Source organism: Primulina huaijiensis, chromosome 7 (assembly GCF_012295235.1).
Source record: "Primulina huaijiensis isolate GDHJ02 chromosome 7, ASM1229523v2, whole genome shotgun sequence".
NCBI lineage: Eukaryota > Viridiplantae > Streptophyta > Magnoliopsida > Lamiales > Gesneriaceae > Primulina > Primulina huaijiensis.
Window position 1 is genome coordinate 12,591,976 of NC_133312.1, and position 10,128 is coordinate 12,602,103.

The 10,128-nt window shown below is 39.3% G+C and overlaps 1 long non-coding RNA gene across 1 annotated transcript; it reads left to right on the plus strand.

Moving 5' to 3' along the window:
- Positions 1 to 5,733: 5,733 nt before the first annotated feature.
- LOC140981547 (uncharacterized) lies at positions 5,734 to 7,883 on the plus strand. The gene is made up of 3 exons (XR_012176099.1): positions 5,734 to 5,929; positions 7,033 to 7,133; positions 7,671 to 7,883. It is a non-coding gene; the product is annotated as an uncharacterized lncRNA (long non-coding RNA).
- Positions 7,884 to 10,128: the final 2,245 nt, after the last annotated feature.

The following is a 10,128-nucleotide window of genomic DNA, read 5'->3' on the forward strand; positions in this document are numbered from 1 at the left end:
GGCCAGTAACTGGCGACCGGACTTAATAATGTATGTCTGATCAGACTACTGCCACAGTATACTGGGTGAAACAACTGAACTGACCGGTAACTGACAACCGGACCGGTAACTGGCGACCGAGTTTAATAATGGTAGTAAAGTGACCACAAGCAATATCGCATAAATCTCAAAATTTGTATTTTTGCACGTAATATAATTAATTAACATAATTAAATATCATGTCATAATTTTTCTGATTGGATTGGATCGCTCCCAGGCTTGATGTAACCTAAATATGCCATGAAAAATATGCAATAGCTTTTACTTGACCAAACTATGCAATTAAATCCGAAAATGCGACAATTACGTCCAACGACTCCGTATTTAATCATGACCCCGAACCAACCCGAACCAACACTGAACCGTCATATGGTCATGATTAAAATACGCCTAAAATGATGAAATAATGCTCCAAAAATGGTGAGGGCCGAAATCTAGGTGAATGGAGGCCAAAACATGAAACGCTCTTTCGAGAGTCAATTTGGCACATTGCACCGTAAATTCTCGTACAACCTCAAAAATGATCCGAATCGCGAACGGCCAAAAACATGACCTTCCTAACTCAATGAGGCACTGTCTAGTCCAAGGCCATAGGCTAAAAGCCAACCGCGAACTCGAAACACGCCTGAGAGCAACAGCACCACTTGCTGTCAAATTACAGCAGCTGTGCAATCGCATTTCTTGTGTCGTTTTCGAGACTATCGGCCATTGGGGCTTGAACCACCGACCAGAGACTCTTACCAACATCCCAAGGAATGATTTGAACCATGGCTAAGGGCCCTAGGCCAGCCACAATTCGCCTCACCTCAGAAACAACTCATGCGTCCCAACCGAGCACCAATTCTGCACATAGGAGGCATTGCTTTTGTTTTGCTGTCACGAATCGTTCCAGTGGCCATTTGATTGACCATGACACAATATAGACATCTAGGGGTATGTTATGAACCATGGCTAAGGGCCATAGGCCAACCAAGATCCACACCATCCCACCAAATTCGAAACACACATGCTGTCAAAATGAGAAGCCGAAGGGGGAAGGGGCTGTCCTTGTTTTATTTTGTAAAAACCGATTCACCATGGACCAAGCCACCAAAAGGGCGACTTAGTCACGTCTTAGATATGCTAGGGAGAGGTTCTAACCATGGCTATAGGCCCTTAGGGCAGCCAAGATCAGATCCTTTCCCTTGACATAAAAACAGAAATTTTCGAACACACAAATGGCTAAGACTGAGGAGTTGCTGTCATCTTTGGTTTCTATCATGCATGGGGCTTGTTTGAATGGACCAACATGGTCTTATTGCATCCTATTACATGTCTAGACGTAGCCTAGTGAGCCTGGAGTCGAACCATCCACCTGAAACATCAAAACAAGAGAACCCGCGAAGAGCATAATGAAGGCCGAAAATCTGCATGTTTATTTTTCTGAAAATTCTTGGTGTGTTTCGGTTTTTGTTATTTTATTTATGTTCATGTAATGAAAATAAATGATAATAGGACTGGATTGAAGAGTCAAGGAAGAATATATGCATGCCTGGTTTCGTTTGAAAGAAAAACGAAAGAATGAAACGATACGGCGCGGAGGAGTGGAGCGCTATGCTACCTTGGTTGCTACTCGATTATTTTCTCTTGTTAATGGCTAGGTGGCTCACGATTTTTCCCTCTCAAAATGACTGAATTCTCTCAGATTTTTCGGTGGAGAGGGGAAGGGGAAAATGGTTAGGAGGGTGAGGAGAAATGGTAGAAATATAAAGGAAAATGCAAGACCAAGTCTACTTCTATTTGAAATTTGAATTTTTGTTTGCTATCAAATCTACTTGGGGGGGATGAGGTGGCCGATCATTACATGATAAACAAGGCTAGGAATATGCTTATTAATTAATTAAATGGTGCTAAGAAAAATGAAGGGATTATCCTAGTAATATAAAACAAGGAAAGGGTCAAAGGTTGAGTTGGCAAGGAAATTGATTACTCATCTAAGGTGGCCGAAAATTAAACAAATAAATGGAGGAAAAATGTTGTCTAGTTGATAAATTTTAAACCTTTAAAGCCTTACCTATTCTTTAAATAATTTAGTGAATTAATCCCTTAAATATGGAACTTAAATGAATTTAGTTTCTACTCACCTCAAGTTGTATAAATAATTCCCTAAACCTCCTTATTAACTTAATTTAACTTACTTGCTAGCTAAATTAAATTCTGGAAATGTTTTCTGAATCTTAAATTTTATCTCTAAACTCCAACTCCATTCCGGCCTCACTGAAATAACTGAAATGATAAAAAAAATTAAACTACTACGTAAAATAATTAAATTTAGAAACTCATGCAATAAAAATCATTTTAATTTAAATACTAGAATTATGCATGGCTTATACGTAGTCTAAGTTACGGGCTCTACAGCTTCGGCCCCCAAGCATCCAAATATTACCGCCCGAGTGCCACACTTATTATTCAAGAAGAAAAATTCCAGAACACCTCGCACTAGAGCGGTTAAATCTTACCGCCCGAGCTCCAAATGTCCAGAACCCTCGGCGCTCGAGCGGTACGATCCTACCGCCCGAGCGCGATTCATCTGCGAGAAAATCTTTGTTTCCTTGATTAGAGTCCTAATTATTTTGGCAACTAAATATTGTTATCTTTTGAGTATGTATGTAATGCTCGAGATTATCTCACTGTAATCGGAGACTAATCAATTGACTTCTTGATGTGATTATAGAAGGAGTAAAAGACATGGAAAATCATATTGTGAGCTTTGTTGAAGTGTGAGGCATAACACTTCGCGCATATGCGCGGAGATTATGCGCGCATATGCGCGAGCTGTTTGAGAAGATGAGTGCGCGGACAGAACTTTTGGCGCATGTGCGCGGAGATGGTGCGCGCATATGCGCGAGAGGCTGTGTTCCTAGAATGCCGGACAAAACATTTGGCGCATATGCACGAGAAGAGGGTGCGCATATGAGCGAGTTGATAAATTCAGATATGCCGGAACAGAAAGTCTGGCGCATATGCGCGGGGCTTGGTCGCGCATATGCGCTAGACGTGCAGCACAAAGAAAAGAGCCATGTAGCTTTGCCATGCAATTTAAATGGTAAATCCTTCTTTCCTTCGACATTCCAGCCAAAAAGTGAGAGAAACCTCCTCAGAAATCCCCAAGCTTCAAGAAGTCTTAGAAATTTAATTGTACACGATCCGGTTATCAGATTTTCGATCTGAACATATCTCCGTGCTTCTCTCGTCAAAGGCTTCAAAAAGACGTAAGTTTTATTATGTTCTAGCATGATTCGAAAGTTATGTATCGAGGGAAATATGATGTGATCTCGATTATGTGTTCGCGCGATATTGGTAATCGTAGAATTGAAACCGGATTGAAGAACAAACACCATATGACATTGTTATGATTTTTCAGATTTGATTTGATTGAGATTATACAGATTCGGTATTATACAGTGTTTATCGATTGATTATGAGTTGTTGGAATTGATATCTGTTGATATTGCATTGCCGGTATCTCGAGATTGTACCGTTATGCCGTCGACAGTTACCTAGATTGAATATTGATCAGATTCAGTATTGCTTTGAGTTATATGTTGATATTGTATTCCTCGAATATGTCATTCCAGATTGATATTGAAGATTAAATGACAGAACAGAGCCAAACCCCAACGAAAGAAATGTATAAATCAATGTTGAACCGGCAGGATATATTTCGAGTTAGATCTGACTTGAGTTTCCCTAAATCACATACTTTATTTTATTGCATTGTTGTTTGCAATTCCACAGATTGATATGCTTAGTCTATTGAGTTATAGCAAAGCATGTATTGAGTCATGGGCGGAGGTGCCAAGTCTTTGGCGGATATGCCAAGACACTGGAGGGTGGTTTATATCGATGTTGCGTAGGAGCAGATCTGCTTCTATTGCGGAGATTCGGTATATTGTGCCAATGTGCAGGAACCGGGATCCCAAGAGTAGAAAAGAGTCGAGTCTGAGATGTTGAGTTACGAGTTTATTTACAGTTTTATATCGATTCATGTTGTCAGATTATATACATGTTATTGTTATCTGTTTTATGATTTTGTATCGGTTTATATGATTGCATGTATACATTGTTTATACTTGGAATATTATTCTCACCGGAGCTATCCGACTGTTGTTGTGTTTGTATGTGTGCATAACAACTGGTGGGATAGGATCAGAGTCGAGAAGAGGATGAGAGATTACAAATTAGCGTGGAGATCCGGGCCCAGAAGTAGAATTGGATTCGACACTTGATATGTAGTGATTGAACCGTAGTTTGTTATGATATACTGTAGCACAAGACTTGTACTTTTAATTTTGATATGTATAACATATTGATTACATTATGTTCCGCACTGTATTTTAAAAAAAAAAATTTAGACCCAATTTATTTAATTGATCCAATTATTCCCAATAATGATTAAGAAATGAATTAGCGTCCGGTCCATCAGCAGGTGGTATCAGAGCAGTAGGTTCTAGAACTGTAGGGTCTTGAGACAAAGATAGAAGCTAGTGAGCGTGGTAGATTGAGTTTTCTTTCCTGCTTCTACATGCTAGCATTGCATTATGTTATGGTGTTTTACGGCTTTAATACATGTTTACCTGATTATCTGATTTGATTGGTAACCTGTATTATTTGAGAAATGAATCAGAACTGATTCTTGATCTGAGGTAAGATGATCTGAAGAGGACTGAGACAGATTTGTAAAATATGATTGCTAACCCTTTTGCTAATCAGATATGCCTCCTGGAAGAATCCCAGAACAGGGTAGTACTTCAGCTAATCCGATGGATGTCACAGCAACACCGATGGAAACACTACTGAAGAGGTTTCAGTCATTTAAACCGCCGACTCTGAAAGGAACTGAGACATCTTGTAGAACCCGTAACTTGGACTGCGTATAAGTCATGCATAATTTCTAGTATTTAAATTAAAATGATTTTTATTGCATGAGTATTTAAATTCTTTTCTTTAAATTTATTTATTTTACGTAGTAGTTTAATTGTCACCTTTTCAGTTAAATAAGTGAGGCCGGACTGGAGATGGAGTATTGAGATAAGTTAATAAAGACTTATTTAAGAAGTGGTAATTTAGCATGTTAGTAAATATAATTTAAAAAGTTGGCATGCATGCAAGTTATTAAATTTCTTTGGTATTTTATTAAATTCTTTTAAAGCATTAAATGCATGTTTATTTCATTAAGTTGTGTTTTAATTCATGGTTTATTTAAAGTTCATACATAATTATTTCATAATAAAATTTATTTCATGAAATTTTATAGGTTCATGCATTAAAGATTTTTAAGTTGCATTTCGCGCTCGAACGAGGAAAGAGGACCGGAGAATTTTCAGGAAAATTATTTTAATTACATGATTTATTTTTATTAATTAATATAAGGTGTTTTTAAGTGTATTTTTCAAAAAATGAGATTTTTGGGGGTATTTTACCCGCAAGATTTTATTTTAACCGGTACGTAAATTTTAGCGAATCGGGGAACTTTTTGAAGGTTCGGTTAATGTTTTCAAAAACTTTCCAACGCGAAATATTTTTCGGGAGTATGTTTGGATTTAATGGTCTAATTTTAAGTTTATTGAACCTAAAACTCTTTTAAACTTTTTAATTAATAATTAAGGTTCATTATCTTGATAATTACCTAATTAACTAATATACTATTTGATACCCTACACCCATTTATTCCAATCAACCGACGCCTCCACTTTCCTCCACTCACAAACCTCCCCTCCCCTCTCCATTCTCTCGGTTTTTCCAGCAGCAACTCAAGCAAAGTTCGGCCACTTCATTTTCTTGCAAAAGAATTGTTCGGGCGCTTCCCCGTTGCTCATTTATTCGACGTTCTTGCGTACAAATCATCAAGGCACATTTTGTATCATTTTTCTGCATCATACACGTTAATATATACTGATGTTGGTGTGCTTGCATGAAAAGTTTCGATCCAAGCTTTTCCATGAAGGCTTTTCGGTTTCCTTGTGGTTTCTTGCATATGTGATTTGATGTTCACGTTTTCTGATTTTTTCTGTGCAAGGGGCTACTGTATTAGGGTGGTAAGGGGCTGTACAGATCATGGTTGGGGAGGCTTAGGTGCTGGTGTATGCAACTTGTTCGAGTTTTGATGAAAAAGGGTGAGGGGCCGATTTGGTGTGAGGTGTGAGGAGTTTCGATTCACTTTCCTGCCACTCCGGCTGTGCAAGGGCCTTCTCCAGCCCTGGACCAGACCCTGGTGGGTCTGAGTCAGGGTCTGGAATGGCTCGGACCATGCTGGAAACGACGGAAGGAGCAGTCGAGCAAGGGTGATATGGGTTAGCCACGGTAGGAGCTTCTTGTTGATTCTCGGTTCTTAGCAATTGGCGGCTTGCGTGGGACTTGTGGCGTGGGTATGGTAGGTCCGTTAGTGCCTGGTCTTGGTCCTTAGTGGGTTGGTTCGTAGCTGGTAAGAGCTTGAGCGAGCCGAGAAGCGCTAGGAGGCGAGTGGTGTCATTTCGTGTTTGGGGTAGGGAAGTTGCAATTTTCCAGCAACTTTCCAGCAGTTGTAAGAGGTTGGTCTCTTGAGTTTGGGGGCTGGAATTGTTGGATTTTAGGACCTTTAAGTGTTTGTAAGATATGGTAAAAAGTTGGGAGAAATTTGATTAAGTTTTGAGTCGATTCGGGTTAAAACCGGGACCCCGGTCCGAGTTTTAAAACGAATCGTTTAAGTTCTGATTTTGGCTCTGGTTTACGTCTAGGAATACTTTTAAAAATGTTTTGGGATATTTTAAGGAGTTTGGTAAGCTTCGGGTCAATTTTAGAGGTCCAGGGGTGAAACGATAATTTTCGGGTTTCTAGGGGCAAAATGGTCATTTTGCACCCGAGGTGATATTTTGGTCCTAACAGCGCCCTGAGCACAAATATATGATATTTTAAATGTTTATACATCATGTTTACGATTTTTTTCGCTATTATAATAATTATGGTGCATGCTAGGTTTAAAGGAATTAAGAGAGAAAAAGTAAGAAAGTGAAGAGCACTCCGTCTCCGCCGCACCACGTCGTTATTTCGTTTGTTTTCTGTCAAAACAAACCAAGGCATGTTTATATCTTCTTTCACTCTTCAATCAAGTCATATAAGTATTTTTAAATATCGCAAGTACATGATTTTAATGCAAGAAAATCGAAATTGTTCATATTCAATTATGTTATTTAATTATATTACGTGCAAAATATTCATTTTGAGATTTATGCGATATTGCTTGTGGTCACTTTACTATCATGGGATTATTACTTCACTCGGTCGCCAGTTACCGGTCAGTTCAGTTTGGTACCACCCGGTCGCCAGTTACCGGTCAGTTCAGTTCAGTTCAGTTCAGGGGCCACTTGCGTAGACCATAATCTCACCAAGAAAATTATTACAAGTTATTTCATTACAGGGCTCCAAGGAACAAACATTTTCACTATGATTTTCAGTTCAGTTATGCACGTATTATAATTAATCATGACACGATATTTTACGTTATGCCTCACGACATGATATTTTCACTTGCATTCAATTTTATTATTTATTTACTCGTTATTTACGATATATGCATGCTAAGTCTTTAAAATCACTAGACTTGATTGTTGTAGGTACCGATGATGCTGGGACCGAGGGCGGGGACCAGTGAGCTAGCTTGGGTCGGCAGTAGTGGAACCCGAGGACCTCATGTTTTTAGCATTTACTATTTTGACTTAAACAAATTTCTTCGTTGTTGAATTGCTTTAAATTATTATCTTGCAAACAAACATTTACTTCCGCTGCTATTTTAAATGGTTAAACTTTTATCAGTTATTTATTTATGAATGAGGTATTTTAATTAATTAAAAAGAAAAATTTTAAATTTTCTGCAAATTTTCAAGTACGTATTTAGAGACCTCTACACATCTGTTGACTGTGAGAGTTGGCTAGATGATATTGAGATGCTGTTTGATTCATTGGATCATTCAGATGAACGAAGAGTTAGACTCATCGGGCACCAGTTGCATGATATTGCAAAGAGTTGGTGGTTTACAACAAAAAGGGCATTGGAGCATCGAGGTACAGTTATTACATGGAAAATCTTTAAGACTGAATTCTATCAAAGATTTTTTCCAGTATCGTACAGGAAAGACAAGGGAGCAGAGTTTGCTAATTTGAGACAGGGTCAACTGAACATAGAAGAGTATGTGGCCAAGTTCTCTACCTTGTTGCGATTTGCTCCACATGTTGCTGAGAATGACGAAACTGTTGCTGATCAGTTCATCAATGGGCTGAATCCTGAGATCTTTACATTGGTGAACACAGGGCGACCGAATAACTTTGCTGATGCCCTGAACAGAGCGAAAAGAGCTGAAGCGGGTCTGATAAGGCAGAAAAGAGCTTCGTATGTTGCACCAGCACCGAGACCCCAGCAGCCATCTACTACTCAGTTTCAGCAACTCCCTCTCAGATTTGAGAGTGGCAGTAGCAGCAGTGGAAGAAGAGATCAGTTGAAAGCCAGAGGGAAACAGTTTAAGAAGTCTTGCAGCAGTTATTCTAGCTCCAGTGGTTCCAGACAGAGTTATACCGGCGCTTATTGCGGAGGGAGCCATCCCACAGAGCAATGCCAAGAAGTACTTGGTAGTTGCCGCATCTGCAAACAGCAGTGACATTTTGCTAGAGTATGCCCACAGAGAGGTTCCCAGGGATCCCAGGGAGCAGAATCAGCTGGATCAGTGGCACAGCCTAATAGAAAAGCATCTGCTGTTCACTCTTTCCAGCCAGCACATAACTCAGTCACAGCCGAGGCCAGGAGGAATCCAGACAGTTAGCCAGCCTCCGAGACAGCAGGCCAGAGTATTTGCTTTGGCTGAAGATCAGGCCAAGAAAGTACCAGATGATGTTGTTGCAGGTAACTGTTCTCTTTGTGGTTATCCTGCTTATGTATTGATTGATACGGGTGCATCCCATACTTTTATTTCTGAAAGATTTGCATTGATACATGCATTGTTTGTTGAGTCATTATTTTATGTAGTATCTATCTCTTCACCGTTGGGGAGAGGTCTTATATCAGTGAATGCTGTTAAACATTGTATACTGCAGTATTATGGGAAGGAGATTGATTTAGATTGTATTGTGCTTGGGTTGTCTGATTTTGACTGATTTATTGGTATCGATATGCTAACTAAGTACAGAACTACCGTAGATTGTTTCAGAAGATTGTGAGATTCAGACCAGACATGGCTGATGAGTGGAAATTCTACGGTAAGGGTTCGAGAGCTAGAATTCCTTTGATATCTGCGTTATCTATGACTCGATTATTACAGAAAAGAGCAGAGGGATTCCTTGTATATTCAGTAGATGTACAGAAATCGAGCCCTACATTGCCAGACCTGCCAGTGGTATGTGAGTTTGCTGATTTCTTCCCAGATGAGATTCCGAGTTTATTCTAGTCTGAGAGATAGATTTCAGCATTGAATTGATACCAGGTACTGTTCCTATTTCTAGAGCTCCGAACAGAATGACACCGATTGAATTAAAAGAATTGAAAGATCAGTTGGAAGATTTACTGGCCAAGGGTTACATTAGACCGAGTGTTTCTCCTTGGGGTGCTCCAGTACTGTTTGTCAGAAAGAAAGATGGTTCAATGAGACGCTGCATTGATTACCGGAAACTGAACAAGGCTACGGTAAAGAACAAGTACCCTTTGCCTCGTATCGATGACTTATTTGATCAATTGCAGGGTTCTTCTGTATATTCCAAGATCGATATGAGATCTGGCTATCATCAGCTGAGGGTCAGAGATTCTGATATCTCGAAGACAACTTTCAGAACCAAGTATGGCCATTATGAGTTTATAGTCATGTCGTTTGGTTTAACAAATGCGCCAGCTGTATTTATGGGTCTGATGAACTGTGCGTTTCAGAAGTACCTTGATGATTTTGTGATTATATTCATTGATGATATGCTGATTTATTCCAAGAATTTGAATGATCATGCTGGACATTTGAGAATTGTATTGAGAACTCTGAGGGCTGAGAAACTATATGCCAAATTGTCGAAATGTGAATTTTGGTTGAGACAAGTTGT